Source organism: Dermacentor andersoni, chromosome 3, assembly GCF_023375885.2.
Source record: "Dermacentor andersoni chromosome 3, qqDerAnde1_hic_scaffold, whole genome shotgun sequence".
Classification (NCBI taxonomy): Eukaryota; Metazoa; Arthropoda; class Arachnida; order Ixodida; family Ixodidae; genus Dermacentor; species Dermacentor andersoni.
In genome coordinates this window covers 96,482,508-96,506,122 of record NC_092816.1, presented here as the reverse complement: position 1 = coordinate 96,506,122, position 23,615 = coordinate 96,482,508, and the positions used below count along the sequence as shown (strand labels likewise).

General features: G+C 45.6%; 2 non-coding genes across 2 annotated transcripts; both read right to left on the bottom strand.

Annotated features, from left to right (window-relative positions):
* Nucleotides 1-11,801: 11,801 nt before the first annotated feature.
* TRNAQ-CUG (transfer RNA glutamine (anticodon CUG)) lies at nt 11,802-11,873 on the bottom strand. The gene has a single exon. It is a non-coding gene; the product is annotated as a tRNA-Gln (tRNA).
* A 5-nt stretch (nt 11,874-11,878) lies between these two features.
* TRNAE-UUC (transfer RNA glutamic acid (anticodon UUC)) lies at nt 11,879-11,950 on the bottom strand. Its single transcript has one exon. It is a non-coding gene; the product is annotated as a tRNA-Glu (tRNA).
* Between the last annotated feature and the right edge of the window lie 11,665 nt (nt 11,951-23,615).

Genomic DNA, 23,615 nt, shown 5'->3' with positions numbered 1-23,615 from the left:
ACCGCAAATAATAATAATATATTATTATTATTAATTGTTGTGAAAATGATTAGTAATTAGGCTAATTTGCAAAGTACCCTACCTTTCCCACATACGACTCCTGTTTCAGTATATCCGGGTTATCAGTGTAGCTTCACTGTATAAATTCAGGTTCTTGTTCCTTTATACTTTGGGAATAGTATAGAATGACAATTTTTTAAATTCACTTAGCAAAATATTAGGTTAATCTGAGTGCTTTCCACGCTTTCAATCCTGAGTATAAGAATATAGACTATTGCCGCAGAAGCAATAGAAAACAAATTCTTTGGTTCTGGCTTCCCACACTGTTAAATGATTTCTTACGTATTCCTGACATGGCTATTATTTCCATTTTTGTGAACACTAACACGATATATTCTTGTGACTGAAAGTTTGGCCCTTGCTCCGATTTTATTGTTTCTCTTGCATTACTTTCATAGAACATCTCTTCCATCCTATGCTTGTATACTGTGCTGCTTCACATTTGTTTCCATACTTCGTGATGAACAAGAGGAAACGCCGACCAATAACTAAATAGAAGCATTTAGTGATCAATTAAAACATGTTTGGATTACAAACTATGGTCGCGTATCGAGGTGACAATGGTTGTGAACAAGGCTCCCATGTGGGGGCATAAACGTTTACTCCTTTCTTCATTGATGTTCTTTTTTTAGTTCTTGCTCGACGTTGATTTTTTCATCATGCCTCTCCCCAACCAGACTAGATTCTGTCGAGCCCTGGATTTCATTTCCATATTTCCTCTTTTATTCTTCTTCTTTACATCTGACTGAACATTAAATTGATTGTTAAAATGTTTAGGTAATGTGCATAGGGGATCCCATATTGGATAATATATAATGTGTTGGAGTATTATTGTTCTATCTAGCTTGTAATGCAAGTGTAGCTTTATAAATATTTAAACACTCATATTTGTGTGCATGTAATGAATCTTGCCCGTTTGTTTGTTACTAGATATTTGTCCTTAGCATGCTTTGACTTCAAGCTATGCATTGCTGCCAAATACGGGGGCAGACACTTCCTTCAAGATGCTTAGTGCAGTAGCTTCTGTGCATCTCGTCCCTTCTTGCTATGAAGAAAAAATAAAGTTGTTTTAATTGAAACTTTTGATACCCGGCAAAGTAGGGTGCCTTTATTTTTTTAAAAGAAAGAAAAAAACTATGAAAGAGGGCACTTATGTGTGGAGTACACAAGATGACGCGAGGATGGTGCGTCGCGAGGCAGTGAGAAATAGACGATGAAGATGACGAAGTGCTGCGTGACTTTGGTACGAGCGCACCAAGCGCGACAACTTAAAAAAAATAAAAACAAGTACCAATCGGCGAGGCACACGGGATGAAAGCGAAAAGAAACGAGGGCAGTGGGAGGAGAAGACACGCCGGCGGTTGGAACAGGTGAAGGCGGCTAGGGTGCCGAGGTGTGAGCTTGACGGCTGCTTGGACACGGGCTCACGAGGCCTCTGCCTGGCCGGCTCTGCTCTTGCCGATGACCGGGCGTCTTCCTGCCGCAGGCTGCGGTCTGCACGACAGTTAGCGCTCTCCGGAAGCCGGATGACGAGTCGCGGAAGAGTGGGGTGCAAGGCTACTGAACCTGGATTCCTAGGCCTTCCACTCCACCACACCGGGCCTGCCGGAGAAGCTCGAGACGTCGGCCTCTGACGACTTCTCGACGATAAGGCGTTGGTTGAGCACGTCGTCACGCTGGCTCCCTTCCTCACCTGCGTCACCTGTTCCCTTCCTCCGACCTCATGCTTCATTTTGCTGGTGCTATACCGACATGGACTCTCTTGGCGGGATGGAGGGTGAGGGGCTATTCTGTAAGTATCCATCTAGTGTACATGCCATTTTGGTCTGCTGTTGATCTTCTTCTTGGCTGGGCTGAGGTACGTGTCAGAAGGAGAGAGGTGCCATGAGCTAATCAGCACTTCAGCAGCAGACGAAATGGACATGCCCACTAAGTGGACACTTATAGAGTAGTCCCCCTGGACTGCCATCACCGCCTATAACCCGTGAACACCTTACTTGCACACGACCTCTGCTTGATTTGTTGCCACTATAGGTAACTTAGTGAACTCTATCTTTGCTCTTGAACTTATCAGTGTGTCTCGTGGTATAACTGTCACTGTAATTTCTTTGCTTTCTAATTCCTAGCCCCTGTAAATAAGGGAGTGGCATTTTCTAATGATAAAGTTATCCTTGCATGTGGCTTGCAGTCAGCCTTGTCTGCTATTGGAAGCACCGAGACGCAACACTTCGGATGCGTTTTCTGTCAATCTCTAAAGAACCTAATCATCACAGACTTACACCTAAACACCAGTGGGCGATGAAACAGTTTCGTAATTTTTCTAAAGCAGATGACGGATCAATAATTGATACTCTGCATGGCCTTGAGATATGATAATTTCAATACAAGTAATTCTAATGTTCATGATATGTAGCTTTGTTTTAAAGGTATAGTTCAAAATTGTGTACAGCGATTCCTCACTTTGATATCTAAAAAAGTTGAAAATCACAAGCCTTGGATAACAAAGAAAGAAGCCTTACAGCTGAGGCAAAAGTTGAAATGGTTAAACAAAAGTCGTACAAAGCGAGCATTCCTATTTTCAAAACACAGATTGGTGACATGTGCGAATAAATAAAAGGAACAAGTCCTCTGGACAAACAAAAATATTACAATGACAAATTACCAGCATTTATTAAAACCTGGCCCAACAAATTTTGGAGCCAGGTCAGTCCAGGCACGTGCTGTACTAGTAAAATCTTGATGAGGGCTAGTTGGTTCATACTTAGAACTGAGGTGAAACAGCGCGAAAAAGACGAGGACACAAGGAAACAAATACCACAGACAAGCGCTGACTGCCAACTGGAAGTTTATTTGAAATTCACCGGACATTTACACCTTTTTCAGCATAGGCATGCGCACGTCAGTCGTAAGAACATCTGCAAATCAACATTTTAATCTTTCTTCCAAAAATGTGATTTAAGATCTAAGAAAACCTTGTTGCGTTACGACAGCGCACACTCTAAATTGATTAAGAGAGGCATAGCAACAGCGTGCATCAAGGCAGCACTTACTAAGTCATGTGAGCATGAGTGCGATCAAAGTTTTTTAAATCAGATATCGCGACTACAGAACGCAGGCTTTCCAAGTTCTGTGATCACTTCAGTATGCGAAGCCATTTTGCAGAAAGAGAAAAGAAGTTCCGATGCTTCCCAAAAAGAAGACAAAGACAAAAAACAAGCGCATGTGGTGCCATACCTACATAAGTTGTCGCACAATCTGAAGAAGATTTCCAATAGACACAATATTAATTTGGTTTTCAGTGCCCCGTGCAAGTTGTCCTCGATATGTAATCGCATGAACAAGCGCGAAAGGCACATGTGCACCACAAATCATAAAACTCGTTTCACTGAGTGCAGGCGCAATGTCATCTATCAAATACCGCTCAGCTGTGGAAAATCTTAAATAGGTCAAACGGGACAGTGCTTCAATGAACGAGCTCGTCAGCACAGTACTAACCTAAAGAATGGCTATGGGAGTCATTTAGCTGGACACTGTAACAAGTGTCAATGCACCCCCATATTTGAAAAGACAAAATTCATAGGGAAAGGAAAGGGTAAGAAGGAAAGGGAAATAGTAGAGGCCTTTCATATAACTAAGGAAGGAGATAAATGTATAAGCACTCCCTCTCCTGCCTTGTCGGAAAAAGAAATCACATTTTTGGAAGAAAGATTAAAATGTTGATTTGCAGATGTTTTTACGACTGACGTACGCATGCCTATGCTGAAAAAGGTATAAATGTCCGGTGAATTTCAAATAAACTTCCAGTTGGCAGTCAGCGCTTGACTGTGGTATTTGTTTCCTTGTGTCCTCGTCTTTTTCGCGCTGTTTCACCTCAGTTCTACGAGCTCTACCGACGCATTTCTTTTAAATGGAAAATTCGCAACTAATGACGCTGCTGTTTCTACGGCTTTTCATAACCATTTTAATAGTGTTTAAATTAAGGATGACGCCTATCTTCCGTACTTTAACGTAAATCTACCTCCAGTATAAGATTTCACCTTTTTTGATGAAGGTGATTTTAATTTATTGTTTATACTAGATATTGCAAATACCGAATGCTTTCCTAAAACGGTACGCAGAATGGTGAGCGAAATAATTTTGTTTGTTGTGCACTATATCTCTGAACGAAGGTGCGTTACATGAAGACTGGTTGATTTCCAAAATTAAGCCTCTGCATAAAACAGATGACAAAACATAATTTGAAATTTACCGACTAATGTCGCTAACCTCAACAGCCTGCACAATTTTATAGCACATAGTTCATAAACACATTGTTGAATTTTTTTGAAGTACACAATGTACTAACAAGTGCACAGAATTGGTTTCGACGTGGATATTCAACTAGCAGACAACTTCTTGAAATCATCCGCGATTTTGCTACAGCATCATATGAAGGAAAGCAGGTAGATGCCATTTAATGGACTTTCAAATGACTTTTGATAAAGTTTCGTACAAAACATTACTCCACAAATTGTAATATATTCTAAAATATGTAAGATTGCTATTATGGATACGAGCCTGCCTTTATTATCGACAACAATATGTTTCCCTAGATGAACCCCATCTTGGTAATGTCCCTGTTTATTCCGGCGTTCTCCAGGGCTCCGTCACTGAACCGCTTTTGTTTCCGTTGTTTAATAATTATATTTTTTGCACCAACCTTTCCGTAAATGTGAACTCGTATGCTGAAGATTGTGTGTTGTACATGAAAAGATTTTCAGGTAAGGATCAGATTAGGCTGAATAATAAATTTGACAATGTGATTGCTTGGTGCCAGGAATTACAAATAGAAATTAATTACCGTAGAACAGCCTATATGAAAATAAGACTTCTATGCTCTCAGTATGGCACTAATAGCGTCTCTCTATCAGAAGCTACAAAATACACGTATTTTAAATTGGGGATAACGAATAATCTAAGTGGAAGCAATTATATATATATTGACCCAATTACGGGAAGCTGCCTTCGTAGAGCCTCGTTCGCATGATAGCATATAAAACACGCAATGGCAATGTGCAGTGGCAATGTGGGATCCTTTCACTAAGTGTGATATTAGTAAACCAGAAAATGCACAAAAGAAAGCCTTGCGATTTATCTACAACTCTTACGGGCAGATGTCAGTCACTGCGCTGTTGACAAGTGGCCTGGAATCTATTGTGGACAGAAACCGCATTGGTCGTCTAAAGTTGTTCTTACAGTCCTTGAATGGACATCTAAAATTCAACACCTCAGTTATAACTTGCGTATTCTTCGGGTTACGCATCTCGCCAGCGACACAGTAAAATAATACCTTTACCTTCACGGAATAATTGTTATAATGCCTTTTTCTTAGGACTGTTATTGACTGGAATAATTTTTTACTGATGTCGTATCACATAGCATACGGTCATTGTTCGAAAGCAGCGTGACTTGACCCTCGCTAATTATTGCGTTGTATTATACGTTATACTGAATAACTTTATATAATGTTATTGTACTTTTTTGTGTTGTATATTGCTGTGTTGTATTCTATCTTGGTTATTCATTCATGCCTGAACCTTTTGCAGTCTTCTGTACCCAGCATGTCAAGATCTATTAAAAAAGATGGCAGTATTCATAAAATGAATTAGGATGAAGCCTGAACGTCTTGGCAAGTTTTACTGGATATAACGTCATCAATACTCAGCCGAAGATAGCGTTTTCGTCTTGAACAAAACAGTCTTTATTTTCGTACTAGCCTAGCAATAACATTAACAGAGCCAAAGCACTTGATCTGTAAGCAGACACCACTTGACAAGGCTCTATTTCACAGGTGAAGTATGGGGCCAAGCGCTGGCTTCACTGATCTGCTTGTAAGAAGCGGCGGGAGCTTCTACTCCAGCAAATTCGGTTCTATGGGATGTCTGAAACAGCTAGCTGGTGACGGCACGAGAAACGGACACATGCGATCGTGGTCTAAGGTTGCGAGAATATACACAGTTATCGCCGCGTTCATTTGGAGCTCGCGATGTGAGTTTATATGAGGCGTGATAAGATAATGTTTTCATTCCGCTTGAACGTGATAGGTTGTCACTTGCTCACCTCTTTGCCAGACAAATTGCTTCTCCTTTGTTTTAACTTCGTGGAGTCGAAAACCCATTTTTTTGTGCCGAATGTAACTTCCCCAAAAGCAACCATCCCAAATGCAACTGCCCCAAATGCAACTAAAATGCGACGTGAAATTCAACCTTGAGTTTTTCTCAAAGAATTACTTGAAGCAATTTATTTTTTGAAAGTACGATTAAGCCTGGAGTTTATTCTCAGTGGTTCCCGCAAAGCAATCTCTCATGCATTGGTGCAACTAGTCTTTCTGGTTCACTTCTATCGCGTACCTCAAGTGCAATGTCATTATCAGGATGTTCTCTGGAGGATGTGCATTCATCTTGGGAGATTGAGCTACAACAAGATTTAATTCGTTCTCTTCCATTTAGAAATGCCGGTGACCTCCTTTTCGATTTGATTGTGTTTCTCGTTTCGCGTAGCCTCTGGCGGAACAGGATGCGTGATGATTGTCCCAAAATCCCGATATGTACCAGATCCTCTCTCCTGGACTATACAGCTTATGTGCGGGTTACTTATGCTGCTCAGGAGGAGCCGCCAGAATTTATGTCGATGCGTAATGCATACGCATGCTTAGATGGATGGATGGATGGATGGATGGATGGATGGATGGATGGATGGATGGATGGATGGATGGATGGATGGATGGATGGAAAACTTTAATGAAGGTCCTGAGGTACGCGACTCAGCGCGCTGCGTGCCGCTTCTACGTTGGGACAGTCAGGCCATGCCTGACCGCCGCATCGTGGGCCGTCTGGACAGCCCATAGTTGCGCCCCGGCATCGAGGCTCTTGATAGTGGAGAGCCACTTGTCCTCATTGATTTAGTCTGTGTCTCGTAACGAGGAGCAACGCCAGAGCATATGGTCTAGGCTAGTGAAGTCATTGCAGTGCCTGCAAGAACTAGTGGCTTAGGTGTCGGGATAAAGCTTGTGGAATAAAGCCGGGCTGGGATACGAGCCTGTTTTCAATAATCTGAGGGTCAATGCCTGCGCTCTATGTAACTTCTTCTGTGGAAGGGGAAAAGCTCTCCTGCCGAGATAAAAGTGCTGCGTAATTTTATTGTATGTGGTCGTTTGATCTGTGTTCTCCACCACTGCGGGTCGGCGTTGGAGTTTTCCATGGTCGCGGGAAACGAGACCTCGCGCCTTGGAGTGAGCCAGCTCGTTGAGGTTTGTGGGGCCTCCCATGATGGATCCCATGTGAGCGGGGAACCACGTGAGAGTGTGGGTGGCGATGCTTTTGCCGTCGACAATGCGACAATCTTCCTTACACATGGCGCCAACGCTGCCCTGGAGTCGCTGAAGATATTGGCATGTTTGTGGTCCAGGAGGGCCAAGGCAATGGCCACTTGTTCGGCCGCACGCGATGACGTGCTTCGTACCGAAGCGGCGTTAACGGTCGAACTTCTGCGGTTGATCGGCACTACCATGAAATTGTTGCTGTTGCAATACTGGGCAGCGTCAACGATGCAGCTGCCGCCAGGGAATTCTGTCGCGGGGCGTAGGAGCACCACCGCCCTGGCCTTCCTTCTTTCTACGTTGCGCTGGGGATGCAAATTGCGCGGAGCGGGCGATATGATGATGTTATCTTTCTGCTCTTTCGCACGTACTGTGCGACTGCCCAGCATATATGCTGGAGCGAAGGACATTAGACAGTTTCCTAGCCAGCGTTGGCAGACAACTACTGTCGGAGGAAGCTATCCTCGGCCCATGGCCTAACACTGCAATTTCAGTGCGTGCAACAAAAGTTTTGTTGAAGTTCCTGCAGGACACCAAGCTCGAAGAGCGGCTCTAGCGAGGCAACTGTCTCATGTACATAAGCACTCACCACTTCTCTTATCATCATCATCCATCCCGATACTTTCACTCCCCTTCCCTCTTCCCCAGTGCAGAGTAGCAGACTATAGCGCACTAGCTCAGGTCGACCTCTCTGTCTTTCCTATCAATAAATTCTATTCTATTCTATTATTCTGCTCTTTCGGAAGGCCCTGGTAGGCGTCTTCGACAGTGACCGGGGGGACGCCCATCTCTGTTAGTAGTCGTCTGCCTGCCCTGGTGCCGGAGAGTCTGAGAACCTGTGCCCTTTCTTGTGCTTCTGCAATTTCTCACAGAGTATTATGAATACCCAACTGCGGGAGTCGGTCGGTACGTGTGTAGTTTGGTAGTCCGAGCGCGCTCTTGATCGCTCTCCTTATCATGGCATTTAGCTTGTCTCGTTCGGCCCTCTTCCAGACGTGCATGGCCGCTACGCACGTGAAATGGCATAACAAGAAAGCGTTGACTAGCCTTATCAGATTCTCTTCGCTCAGGCCTCTCCTTCTGTTAGCTACCCACTTGATTAGACCGATGACGATATCTGTCTTCTTTGCTAGTTTGTGAATGGTGATGCCATTTGTGCCTGCCCCGTCGAGTGTCATTCCCAAGATTTGAATGGACGCGACTTTGGGAATCGGATCTCCGCACTTGGTGTAGAGATTAATGTCGATTTCAGGGGGGGGGGTTCTAGTTCTGTGGCTTGCGGCCCTTTCTAGTTGGGCTGTAGAGAAGGAGTTCCGATTTCTTTGGGGAGCACCGGAGTCCCGTGTCTGTTAGAAAGCGCCCTGTTGTGTCGACAGCTTCCTGGAGAGCGGCTTCGACTTGTCCGTCACTGCCAGCCGCGCACCAGACAGCGATGTCGTCCGCGTAAATCGTGTGACCGATGCCCTGGACCTTGCCTAGTTGTGTTGAGAGGTCGACCATTTCGATGTTGAAGTGGAACGGTGAGATGACTAACCCCCGGGGGGTGCCTCTTCTGCTCAGCTCCATTTTATCCTATTCCAAATCTCCAGCCTTGAGGATGGCGCATCGTTTGCTCAAGAAGACCTGGCGAAGGCATGGAAGGACGAGCCTAGGTCGAGTTTGGAGATGACGTCGAGAACGAACTCGTGACGGATGTTATCAAAGGCCTTCTTCAGGTCCAAACCAAGGATGGCTCTCGTGTCCCGAGTGCAGCGCTCCAGTATTTGGATCTTGGTAAGCTTCATGGCGTCCTGGGTGGAGAGGCCTGGCCTGAAGCCTATCATGTTGTGAGGGAAAAGGTCGTTTGTCTCGATATACTTGGCAATTCTGTTATGGATGGCGTGCTCGGCCACCTTCCCTACACATGACGTCAGTGATATGGGGTGCAGGTTGTCCAAGCTCGGTGGTTTACCTGGCTTTGGGATTAGTAGGACCTTCGTCAACTTCAGCTACTTTCTTTACAAGTTGCGCTGTTTTCAAAACTATGTTATTTGCATCAGTCATCTCCTATAGATAAATGAAAAAGTGAGTGCGATTTTGGCCTGTAATGTTTAGAGGATGGGGCTGTCGTGCCGGGCGACTGAGGTTCGATCCCGTCATATAATGGTCGATTTTTTTACGTTTAGTTGAAGAAGCGCGAAACGATGCCAGACGTGTAAGAACCTACGCCTACCTACGTACTTACCTCAAAGTGCCTAGAACTGAGCCAAAGAGTACTTCACATTAAAAGGAAAAAAAAGGATATACTCTGCTCTTCAGATCCACTCATCTCTCTACGCGACAGTGGCCAGCTCCGACCTCGAAGATCAGCAACGGCTGATTTCGAGGGCCCAGGACGCGGCCCAGGCTCAAGGCATTCTGGAATGAGGACGCCTCTCCAAAGCTGCATTCACCCAATAAAAATGTCTATTCTATCTCCCCACCACTGCTAAAAAAAGTGAATTATAGCAATAACTATAAATGCAAACTAGAAACAAAACCTAATATGGAAGAAATGAGAGAGCTAGAGCAATCTTTTATTTCAGAACCCATGCAAGCAATCAAAGTAGTCATGCGGTTGAGGAACATATTCAGGAATGGTAATTCAAGAATGGAATAATTGGGTTGCCTATAGTGTCTAGTGGCTTTCACAGATTCTTTTAGACTGAAAATATTGCACCTTGAGCAAGAAAGATAGAATATTGAGATACAGACATTTCATTCAAATGAAACAAGGTTGGTCGAAGTTAAGAAATTTCCAAGCAAAACACGTTGTGCACACACCTTTGCTGCTACATTATAAATATTTATAATAAGAAATTTGCGAATGCATTGAAGTATCCTAAAATCTATGTGGAAAGTGTCGTTTCGGATACAATAATTGCGGTAGTATCTTGTATCAGTACATGAAATGCTTGTTGTTCGAGTATCTTGTATCGTATCATGATACAATTGCAAAACATCTTTGCCCAGCCCTAGCGCCAGTGAAGACTCCACTTACGCTGCATGCTTTACTAATGGTGGGTGAATATTCAGGCAAAATATGTTTCTTCGTTAAGAATATCACCTCAAAAAACCCAAGCACCCTCCATCCTACTTCAAGAAAGGAAGAACAACTTGTGGATCTTTATTTATGGCCGTGGAGATTACATACGTAAAAAAAAAGGGTGTCATGTGAGTAAAATAACATATTTGTCACTAACTGAACTGGGTATTTAGGACGGAGAATTCGCTTCAGCGCATGAAAAACTCCATTATTTGTTTGCTTTAAATAAAAATTTGAGGTACATCCAACTCAACTTAGCAAATACGATACGTCCCGACGGCTGCTAGAATCTCTAATCATTCAATCGACGCCAGCTACAATGAACCGGACACCAGGGACTATGCCTGCCGTTTACGCACGTTCATTACGTCACGTGCTGGCTATATAGGTGACGACGATTTCATGTCCAATTCAGTGAACAAGGAACCCGTACGCGGTTCCGAAACGTCAGATTATTCATCAGACTTGGTCAGTGACCGTAATCCCTTCACGATACGTTGGGATTTGTGAGGAAGCGCACACAAACGGATGATGATTGGTATGCGAGAGAGAGGCGTACACGAGGGCAGGTTTGACCGTGCACCATCGTGTCTCAGTCATATCTGCAACGACTCTGAGTCTATTGTGAGCTTATCTTTCTAATCAGCCACCGGTGTTCAAGCAAAAGAAAATGACAGCTATGAGATATTCGCTCCGTCAAGCGAGTTTTTCGTGTTGGCCGGTTATGCTTTCCGTCGAACGTCGGGCACTTCACACATATGAAATTCTTGCGTTGCACAATTTTTTCGCGGCACAGGAAGACTGCGGTAATAACTTCCTAAAATTGTCCGTACATTTACTAAATCTGGAAATTCCCAATTATTAACGAGATAGTTTGAATGTTCGCAATATTTCTACCTTTCTTGGGAAATTGTGTACAACCTTTTGGTTTAATATTTCAAGTTTCCTTTGGATTTTTATGCATTTCTTATTCCTTACCGTACGTCCGCTTAACTTAAAGCTTGTATCCCTCCGTTTTCTGCTATACCGCCTGTTCAATCCTCTGTAGCGGGTCAGCGTCAATAATTGGGAGCGCCCGAGCCGGCAAGGAAGAGAAACAAGAGGCATGGCTGGCGGTTGCGAAAGGCATATAAGTTATTTCTGAAAAAAAAAAAAGGGTAGATGTGGTTCTTGTTGCTGTAAATCATATACAGAGTCACTAATAACGTACTCACCAGCGCGGGGGGAGCGTTAGATGTCAATGAAAAACTAGGCGAAAAAGAAGAAACAGGCAGGAAGGTAAAAAATAAACAATGCTACATTGAAACAAATAAAAATGACAGGTCTCACCGAGATTTGAACTCGGATCGCTGGATTCAGAGTCCAGAGTGCTAACCATTACACCATGAGATCGAACGTTCCGACGCCGGGAATCGAACCCGGGCCTTCTGGGTGAAAGCCAGATATCCTAGCCACTAGACCACGCCGGAGACGGCGGGGCGGGAGCGAGCACTCGAACCGGCTTCCATTTGAGGCCGCCGTGCCGCGTCGTCACCGCAGCTCTTGCTGCACGGAATTCGTGCGCGGGCTGTCGGTACAGGAATAGACACTAACTGCGGGAGACTTGCAGCTTTGTTGGCGCCGGCGCCGCACGCAAGTGCTTGCGATAAAATATTATTCAAGGTCTTTGAGGATTTATCTTTGTGGTCCCCTTCTCTCTCATAATCACGGGTTCAAGCGCCAAAACTACCGCACTAGAAAAAAAAAAAAAGCTTTGGAGACTGAATGCGACCGGGCTGCCTCCTCGAAACGACACTGTAGTCACTGATGCCAAAGTGCTAGATGTGTCTGTGGTTTGCTTACCGCAGTTGCGCGTTATCAAGTGAGCGGTGCTGGAATCGCACCAGGCTCTTCAATGGATTTTTGAAGTATGTTACAGATTTATTGTTTGGCTTGCGTGCAGCAACAAACAAATATCATATATATCGTCCACATTGTCGAACTTAGTTATCTAACACTTTGTCATTGATAATCCAGCTTTAACCTTAAAAAAGGTTTGGTTGATGTGCTGCACTTTATAATCGTCGAACAGCTAGCTGCCAGCCGACGATCAAGCCGGCACTAGTGAGGGATGGTAAATTAAGTTATATGAGGAACTTGCACTTCCAGAATGATAAAGGGTCAGTTTGATCGTGACAGGGGCCTTGGTACGTAGCCAAGAAAAGACGCAGAAAAAAAAAAGGCTGGTGGCGACGCCGCGCTGAGGTTCCCCGCCATTTCACCATTACGTCATAGATTTAGAAAGCGACAACCCTGGTCAATTGTTTAACGGTAAATAGGGATGGTTTGAATGACGTCATCGCCCCGCCATCTTGAGGTACTAGCACGTCGAAATACGGGGACATATATTGATATCCTTCCCATCACGCTGGCCCACTGGGGCTGAGGTATAGGCGCAAAATTAGTGAGCAGGCTTTCGCCTCAGTTTTCTACAGCAATAATCATCATTTTGCCACTCGTTGCTGCCCTGGCCCGTCTTGGTGAGCGGAGAGGGCTGTATGGTCCCTTTTCGCGGAGTCGTTTGCACCAGATGAACGAGATGGCGCTACCGGCGCTGCGCCGCGCGTTGCCTTAGGCGAAAGCGTGCAAAAGCGCACGGATGCAGAGCCATTACCGCTTCTACCTTGCTTCTGTGCGATCAGCTGTCAGAAATGCAACTGGGTGATAATGAGGAATTTGTTGTTTTATGGCACAGGGCCAAGTATGACCAAATAGCGACACTGCAACTGGGTAATCGCTGCGGCACGGTGCTCAATTCATACTGCAATATACGGAACAGAAGTGGGAAGACCTGTGTTGCAAGAATAGTGCCTGTAATGCGCGAATAGTTTGACTGGCAATAGAATAGTGGCTGGTATATGGAAGAATGAAATGAATCTGTGTATCCAAGTTCAGGGACCGCTGATACGTACACAAGTGCTGCCTGTGTTGCCGGCCCTTGACAATACTCGTCTTTCCTCGAGGATAAAAAGAATTCACTCATCCGCCAACGTTTTATCGTTAACCTCCAGAGAAATGACTTCAACCCCGTCACGTCGGCAAGAGTAAGTAACGCTGGTTACACCGGGACAAAGTAGTAGCGCCGTTTCCTGGCATAGTAAGTTTTTCGCACGTTATCTACGCACATTTTCCCCGACACACACTCATACTTGCGCCCACCCTCGCCCACGTATCGAGAATAATTAAATGGAATCAACGCGCTGAAGCTGTCCGGTGACGAAGACACCAATGACCATGAATGTTCGAAGCTGAAAGTTTTGTGACGGTGCTAAGGAGCAAGCGAGTGGCTAGCGATAATGCGTATTTGCTACAAGCTATTACAAAGTATAAAATATCTACGTTTCAAGCCTTAATTATGTGCGGCAAGAACAAATCTACCACACATTATCACATCCCTGAGCGATATTAGCCAGAAAATAAACTATAAGCGACCGCAACGAGGAACGTTACTGAGTCAGAACATGACAAGCCACTGCTTCGAATTGATTGCCGAATAAAAAACCAAGAACAAAAGACACTATAATACTGATTTAAGTCAGAAGCGAAACGTTTGGACAGCTTGGAATACATTTCTACCCCCGCTTCTAGTACAAACACTGTATGCGCTGCATGCACCGTTTGAACAAGGTGCAATGACCCTAGAAAGCGGTTTCGTGTCCTCAAAAACTGCGGCCAAAGCTTCGTGTCATCCACCCAGTCAGAGCCCACGATATGCACCCAAAAGAGAGATTTGCTGAGCATCACCGGCGTCATGCACATCCATTGTAAACACGGAGGCAGCGCAGACAACTGAGGCAACTAATGGGCAAGTTACCACGTGATCAAACATGGCGGCTCCCGTGGGAACGCCGTGAAAATGGTCTCATGGCCGCTGGCTCTATCGCACTTCGCGTAAAGAAGGTGATGGGTGCGGCCCTGCAAACGGCAGCTATCATGCTCATGACGATAACGAAAATTTGCATCGTAAACGGCATAAACATACTGTGGGAGGTAAGCCAAGTATCGGACTGTTATTAGGCTAATAAAAAGATAAAGATAAGAATCAAATAAAAAATTTGCTAATGTCATGCGCAATATACTAGTCAGTTTCGCAGAAAGAAATAAAGAAATGCATGCTAACACATAATTAAGGGAAAAGTATAAAATAGTGTGGTAAAGGGTATTTTACAAATTCCTACCTCTTCTTCTTTTGTATTTGTCTGTGAGGAATTTGAATTTGATGAATTCATAAAGGGGATCGGGGAAATATGAGAGATAATGATTACAATAGGAAAACAATAACAAATATTTTTCTTGTTTCACACAGTTAATCACAGGTGGCTCGGCAAACATTCCAATATAGCTGTAGCCTAGCGCCGATGCTTCCAGTGAGACAGACAGACAGACTGACAGACAGACAGACAGACAGACAGACAGACAGACAGACAGACAGACAGACAGACAGACAAGCAACTGTATTTGGTCCTAAGGGACTACGTTGTCGCAGTCGGGGGCCGCACCTGCGCCGGGGGCGGAAGACCGTGATCTTCAGCCCTGCCGCAGGCCCTTTGAACAGCCTGAAGCTGGACTAGAAGGTCGTCGCTCTTGACGGCTTCTTCCCAGTCTTCTTGCCTGTTGAAAAGCGAGCGGCTCAACGCAGAACACTGCCACAGCATGTGGTTCAAGGTGGACCGTTCCTCGCCGCAGTCGGGGCAGCGGGGATCCACACCCGGAGTGTAGTGGCTGAGCCTGGATCGAGACGGAAAGGAGCCCGTGTGCAGCATTCTCAGCACCGAGGCCATGGGTCTGCCTAGCTTCGGGCGAGGAGCCGGAAACTGCCTGTGTCCCAGCTGGTAGTGAGCAGTGATCTCGTGGAAAGTAAGCAGCGGGTCCGTGGTTCGGTCGAACCCTGCGAAGCTGGGCCCCTCGGACCGGCGCGTTTGACGAGACCTCGCGCCTGGTCGTGGGCCAGCTCATTGGGGTTGATCGAGCCGGCGGAGACGTTCCGGCGCATGTGAGCAGGGAAATAAGTGATGACATGGCGGGCCGTGCCTGGCTTGCGAGTCTTCAGCACCGCGGCAGCCTCGGCCAAGACCGAGCCGGCGAGAAGGGCCATCGCCGCCAACCTGGAGTCCGTGAAGATCTGCGTGCGCCCAGGTTCGCACAGAGTCAGCGCCACTGCGACTTCCTCTGCGACGGACGCCGTCGAGTGTTGGATAGATCAGGATCAGATAGCATTCAGGATCTTGCCCTAGAGGTCAACCACCGTGGCCGCGCACGAGTTTGTTCCGGGATACTGCGCCGCGTAGACAAAGGACGCGAGCTCTGGGTTCTCCAGGGCAGTCTTGATGAGTGCTCGGGCTCTGGCTGCGCGCCGGGCCTCGTTATATAGGTTGTGGGTGAACGTTCCTCGGGAAGAGGGAGACTCGAAAGGCGTCCCTCCAGTGAGAGTACAACATTACAGTAATACATAAACTCAGCTCATGATTACGCATCGCAATCTCAAACCGTAGTTTTCGTGAAGGGGAAAACTGCCGGCAGAATAGATAAAAAAATTGATCAATATAGATCGCAGCTCACTGCAGATGCTGCATAGCGGAATTACCGTCAGACTAGATCTGCGTATAGCAAAAATTAAGCGGTAGGATACGATAACGCAACGCCACAATACCGGTTCCAAGAATAACGGAGATGCAAATATTCTGGGGATTTTGCAATACACTTTGGTGCGTTGTACTTGTTATTTCGCTTCATTTCGATCCTCTCATTAATTGTCCCGTGCACTGTGGCCCGACTCCTAGCGGTGGTGCCCCGTGAACTTCTGCTTTTAGCGGTCGCACTTTGTCGATGTTGTTTGCAAAGTTGACTAAACATTTGCATTGTTTTTGCTGTATACTTCTAGACTCCAAGCTATGGCTGGTCGGTCAGTTAAGTATATATTCGACGCAGGTAGGTAATTTTGTATTTGCAGCAAATATTTGCCACGAAAGAAAGAAAGAACGAGAAAGAGAGAGACAGAGAAATAAAAGCCCTGTAGTGGCCAGGTGGATGCCCCCCCCCCCCCCCCCCCCTAACTTCTTTTTCTGTCTTAATCCAGTATTCACGGCAGAGACACCGGTACTTAGAGACCTACCGCCCATCGCTGCTCCTCCATACCCCTGACATAAAGTACCGACTCATAGTACCGACAAGGTGATTTTCGAAGTCGTAGAAATTTTGCCCCACCCTTTTTCGCGCAATAGGGAGGACACTTAGTAAGTACGAAGATTGAAAAACATTTGTAAGATATTTTAACTATTTACTGAAGTTGGTGACGGAATGTGGACCCGGCGTCGTCAAGGTCATCATGACGTCATGCAAAGAGCACAACTTGTGGACTACGTTATAGTACACTATAAGGTGTTGTACCAATAAAGCTACGTATAATGATGTTTCTCATAAATAAATAATTAAATAAATAAATTATAAACAAACACATCTATTCTCTACAGATTCATGGCGACTACCATTACCAGATCTTATGGTTGGTGGGTAATTGTTGATGATATACTTTCTATAATGATTACTTTGAAAGACGGCACACACCCGATAACACATACCCAGTGACCCAAGATGGCATCAAAGAGGTCTGGTGAGGAGCGGCAAATGCCCAGTGGCACTCACGCGGGAGTGCGTCAGTCGTCATGCTGTTGTCATCAGTCCGTGGTCACTGACATCATACCTTTGTCCTCACACACACGTGTTGCAGGAAACGGGTTCAGTGGCAAAAAAATAAATCATTAGAGCCTCCGGTAATTTAAATGCGTAGGCATTTCTGTGCTTGCCCAACAAGGAAAACCGTCTTTCCGTCCCTCAGATCACGTAAGACGATCGCTTTCAAGATAGGACCTGCATCAGCGAGCGAATTCCCATTCGTGCTTCCTGCCGCTTCAAAGTGAACTAAGCGGCGAGAACACAGCGCACACGAAGCTATCGGCAGTCGGCGCTCTCTGTCCCCGTCGCAGATCGCTTTCGAGATACGGCCCACGTGGCCGCGCCATACGGAGCCACCGCCGGAGTGCGGTTGATCACGCTTCGTTAGGGTTCGACTGTGTGGAGATGAGCAAGTGGCACAATGCTTAGGCATACTAAGACAAATCCCAGAGGAGTTTCAGCGGTAGTTCTTTTTTTTTCTTTCTCGCAGCATATCGAATGAGTCGGACTGTGGACATGCTATACTAAAGAATTGTCTCATTGTGGAAGAAACTATATCGGTGAGATCGCACGAACGCGCAATGCAGTACACAAATTTCTTTAAATGATACAAGAAACTCGCTGTAAAGTGGAAACTGCTTGATACTGGCACATATTTTATCAGAAGAGGAAGCAAGAAATGCCCTACCAACAAGCCCCTATAGCCACCCTCATCGATATCAGAAGCGAGACGCACTAAAAAGCTCAAGCATGTTGAATAAGGCGTGCACATTTGTACCGCAACGATGCCAGTCCCATCAAGAACCTCTGAAGCCGAGCGGCAGTCGCGGTTTTTCCCTAAACTGGGCAGCCTTGAACGAGAAGATGCGCACCTCCTTCCGGGTCGTATACCTACACGCATATACAGAAATCCGCATGTCGTACGTGTACGACACCGTTTTAGCACCGTATATTGAAATATCTAAAAAAATAGTTTACCATCTTTAGCTGCTTTCAAGCGGGCTGCAGTGGAGCATCTATACATTTCTGGCTGTTCGTTTCCCACCGTTTCATATACCGGGTGTTTCAGCGAACACCTTAAAATTTTTTTAAAGCTTGCCTGTGGCAAATAGCTCAGTTCTAGTTTATGAGCTGTTCTACTCGAAATGGCGGACACTACTTGCGCAAAAAATTGAAATGCAAAATTGTCTAATTAACAAGAATTTACTAATGAACTTTCTAGCAAATTATCTTACGACCCATATTGCAATTTAAAAATTCTAGCAGTGGACTTCGCAAGGCGGATCCACTTGGAACGAATTCTCAGGACGACACCAGTTTAGAGATATAAATTCCCGAACTTTGAGGAGAAATGCATTGGCGTTCCAGTTACTTGTGTGCTTCAGTGCATGAATCGACGTTTCTTTAACAAATCAACTGGAACGCCAATGCATTTCTCCGTAAGGTGCGGGAATGTATATCTCGAAAATGGTGTCATCTTGAAAATTCGTTCCAAGTGGATCCGCCTTGCGAACTCCACGTCTATAATTTGTAAATTGCAATATGTGCCATAATGTAATTAGTTAAAAACTTAACTAGTGAAGTTTTACTAATTAGTCGATTTTTCATCTCAATTTTTTATCAAGTATTGTCCACCGCTTGGAGTAGACCAGCTCATGAACTACAATTGCGATATCTGCCACAGGCAACATTTAAAGATTTTTGAAAGTGTTCGCTGAAACACCCTGTGTGCGTCTGAAAGCGCCCACACGCTTGAGACAGTCTTTTTTTCTTTCTTTTTTTTTAACCATTGCGTGTTATCTGCTTGACCTCGTGGCGCAGAAACTCCCTCCGCAATCTGAAAAGCTTAAATTGCTGAGGTGTGCAGGAATTGCGCCAGCCTCCGCTTTCTAATAGAATAAGGTGCTCACCTTTCATGGCCGGTAAGCTAGAATTCCGAAGGCTCTAGCAGGAACCTCCGAGCCAATAAATAAGTGCGGTATTTGCTATAGAATGTTCACATTTTGCGAAAGCTTTTAGAAAGATATCCTTGCATGCACCCTCATATGCCGTTATTTTAATCCGTATGCTAAGAAAAGTTGGGATGCTTTTCCACTGCTTCCAAAATTTTCGGTAAAAAGCAGTTTCAGTCTTTCCTTTTTTTTCTCGCGCACGTTTCAAAATTTCAGGAAATTTTACATCTCTATGTACAAGGAAGTATTGTAGCAAGCGTATACGCGCTAGTGTCCGTTGCGCGGTGAAAGACCTGGCAGACTGCTAGCCTTGGGGTCCCGTGACGTTTGGCGCGCCCTTGATCCGTGGCAGGCAGCCAAATGCACATTGACCAAACAACAATTAGCACAACCTCACGTGATGTCGCGTGTTCGCTCTCCACTCTCTCTCTCTCTCTCTGGGTGCCGTGCCGCGCTGGAGACTGGCGCCAAAAAACAATTGCCTCAGCGAGAACTTGTTAAGGCCTGGAAAATAAGCAAACAAGAAAGCGCAATTAAACGCCGAAAAATTGCTCAAGGGAAGCTTAAAATGAGGGGAAATGAGCATGGGCCGCGGAGTACGTTTGCTATCTTCTTTTCGCTTCCTCGTGCATAATTAGTGACCTTTTCTGAACCAAACGATAACGGCCATGAGATCACGGCAGACCCAAGTTCATCGCTGTGGTCGCACTTGTCCAGATTTACGATGGGGAGATAAAAAACAACGAAATCCTTGGCAGATTGCCATAGGTTTGATCTTGAATGAACAGGCAGCGCACAAACGAGAAAAGAAAAAGAAAAAGCATAAGCGCAGTGCTCAAACAAATACGAGGAAGACTACTGATGCGGGAGAGCGCTAGCTTAAGTATTATATATAGTGTTCTGTGGCGAGATGGCGGGTCATGGAAACACCCCTCTCCCTTTGTTATCTTCTTTTTTCTTTCTCGGTTCGCGGTTCACGCGCTTACCCGACTTGTAGAAAGTTGATATACGAGAGCGAAGGCGTCAGGACGCCACGTTTGCCGAAGCAAGGCAGCTGGCTCGAACCCGGGTGCTTGTCGCAAGGGGCGGTGCTTTGGAAATGCGTGGCATTCACCGGCGAACCGATCGTGCGCAGAAAGATCTCGCGTGTAGTGCACAAAAGCCCAATTTGTACTTCAACCAAGAACTACGTCCTGTGTATTTTCCTGGAGAGTGTCGTCAACCAGTTGCTATAAGATTTATAGCATTGTGCAGAACAGCTAATGAGACCAAAATATGACGTTGTAAATATCGCATCGCATGACGATCGAGTCCTGGCTCGCGAACTCGGGTAGGGCGAAGAATATTCAGCAGGAATTCCAGCATTGTACACCAGCACCCACATTTATGCAAGTAACTGTATTAGAACATCGTGCATGTGACAGTGCAGATAAGCCCTGCTCGTTGCACCTAAAATTAAACAGAGATGACGACCAAGAGACTTGCGCCGGCAAACTTCGGGACAGCAATAAGGATCCCGTACAAGTTTACTCGCATCTCCTACTTTCCCGAGCGCATTTAGAGGTAAGAATTGATGTGTAGAATTAATGCATGCCTGAGAGGGGGAATCATTACAGCGAAAGTACTTACTTGAAATCAGCGACAGCCAAACGCCTTTACAACGACGCGCTCAGGACGTTCAAAATATTTCGTTATATAGAGGTCACTTCGTTGTAAGGATCTGGTGCCGTACCGCCTCAGACAGAGCAGGGTAAAGCACATCCAGCAAAAATAAAACACTTATTTACCATGAGTTGAAGATGTGATTAGTGAAAGTCGCTAATGTTTTTATGCGCACTTCCTCCGGCTGAACGTTGCAAGTACGGCCGAACCTATGTTATGGAGATTGACGCACGCTTCGTGTCGAAACTCGAAAGTGATGCAACGTGTGGCTGCACAGCGTCGGATTCCTATATTCCCGCCATTGTCGTTAAGCATTTCTTGTTCGTCCTCAGGCGGTTCACTACTGTTGCCATCGCCCGCAGGGACGTCTGCGTCAGCAGGCGCTTGGTGTGTTGCGACACCACGTACCCGAGCACACGAGGCTTGGACCTTCCCGCGCCTATCTGCCCGCGGCTTAGCCACGTTTGGGTAGAAGGGGATTCTAGGGTTTGATCCGATGCTGAGGGTTTTGACCTTTGACCTGCGGCGGCAACACACTCCTTTGAACTCGGCTTCACGTAGACGGCGCCTCCAGACCGAGCCTTGCGGGGGAAACCGGTAGTTGAATTTTCCTGTTCTGCTCTCCAGTCTTCGTCTTTCTTTCTTACTTTCAATCTTTCCTGCCTTCTACTCAATTCGTTTTACTTCCAATTTTCCGGGCAGCATGGGTTAGCCTGGTGTAGGTCATCCAACCTTGGGTCTATTAGGTTATAGCGGCTATGTACAGGCGCTACCACTGCTAGTGGGAACACGGGAGTCGTGGCGTCGTTCCGCGGAGAGCCCCATCCCCGGCGCCTCATGAACTCTTGCGGCGCAGGCGCAATAAAAGCAATTGGCGAAAAGCCCTGTGAGTCCTCTGCTGTGGTGAGTCGTCTGCCAAGGCTTCACGAGGCGCCGGTGGTGGCGCTTCGTGGAGCGATGCCAAGGTCCATCTAAATAGGTCGCGAAGCTTGGAACGAAAAGCGCGCCAAAATCTATCACCAAAAATATCAGTTTGTAGTGCACGATTGAAGCGCGACGATTTGAGGGGGGGGGGGGGGGGGCATACACTGAAAGAAACTAGAAGACCTATGCAAAAAAAAAGAACGTTGTAAAATTTTTAATCAGAATGCTGTCGTACGAGTAAATATTCTGTTTCAAGTATTTATGCTGTGCTAAAACGACAAATGTTAATTTTTTCTATTTCTCAATTTAGTAGTTCGTTCTTTTGTGACCCCTACCAACCAGTTAATCTGGCGCAAGACTTGGTAAAGCTGTGCAAACCAGCTAATATGTCGGAGGAATGGCGTTGCACACTTGAACGCAGTGGTTTGATCCGATTTTTTTTAAAATTTCCTTGCGTCTTTGTTCAAAGTGTGGCGTGCGCTCCAATTCCAGTTTTGCGTGACCTAGCACACGGCATTCATTGGCGAAACGTGTGAGTGCAGGATTTTGTTATCGTGCAAAGTTCACACCGCAGCAACCGACGCGCTTGTCTCGTCGTGACGATAAATGCAAAACGCTCCGCGAAGAAGCCCCCCGTCGCGCTATGTTCATTTACTCTCCGTAACACAGGCTCTGAGTGTCCGACTGGTATCAGAATTAGTAAGTCGAATGTTTCACAAATGATAATGTGTGGCAATGTTGTCTTGTCTGATAACTGTTGCATATGAATAGATGGTGTCGCAAGGAATTACGAGTGATTCTGTGAAAAGTATCTGCATATGTTGCTATTCATTACGACTGGCTGCTTGCCATAATATTTTCATGCATTCAAACATGTTTTGTTTGGTCAGTTATATTAGTTGCATTATTCTAGACGAATAAAGGTGAAGTTGATTTTGAACCCTATGTGGCAGAGTCATTGATCCTATTCGCTCACTTTCTTAACGAAGCAACAATAACAGCCTAATTAAGTTCACATTAAGAAATATGCCACTTCTATAGTTAACGGACACGCTGTCGTTTCAGCTGAGGCGAGTGGCAAGCTCTCCTCAGCCTCAAAAGAAGAAGAACTTTAACGTAGCGATCGAAATGCCGAACGCTAAAGAAATTCAAGCATTCGCGCCAGGCAGCATAAAATAGTGACGTCATTGTCATTTTCGGTTGTGACGTCACTTCTTTATTATTTTTTTATTTTTGCCTGCTGTTAGTTGTCCGCACTATACGAAATGGCGACGGTTGCAACGAGTCGCCATTTTCTTGACATGTGGGCTTCTTTGGAAGCTTCGCTACCAATTTACATACACCTTGGCGATGCCACGAGCTCCCGTGTTGCCGCTAGCAGTGGCCGCGCCTCTACAGTTGGCGCCTGCGTTTCCTTCGCGTCTTGTAGCGTCCCCTTGTTGGGCTCGATGGTGGGTGGCTGGCATGGCCGCCAAAATTAAATAACTATGTATGGATCTATCAGCCCCCGTCTGCCCGATCGCCCTCCTAATGGTCATAACAGTCTTTGGGCAGAGTCGCGGACTGATTCGAGCAGTCGACTGATCGAAACCATTCTTGGGACGTCTGGCGCGTTCCTATTTAATAGGAAGGAACCTACCTTCTTTAATATTGCACATTTATTCATATTCACCGATAGATTTACCGCTTGCATCTTCCGTAGTTTTTTCTTACTTAGAATGCAATGTAATCGAGAATTCGTTTGGGAGTGGCCACTTCCCGGTGACTCTGAACTTACTAACACAATACGAGATTCCTCCGCATGTTCCTCGCTGGAAACTTGACTCGGCTGACTGGAAGCGTTTTAAGGAATCTATTTACTTATCACAAGATTTTATACGCGATT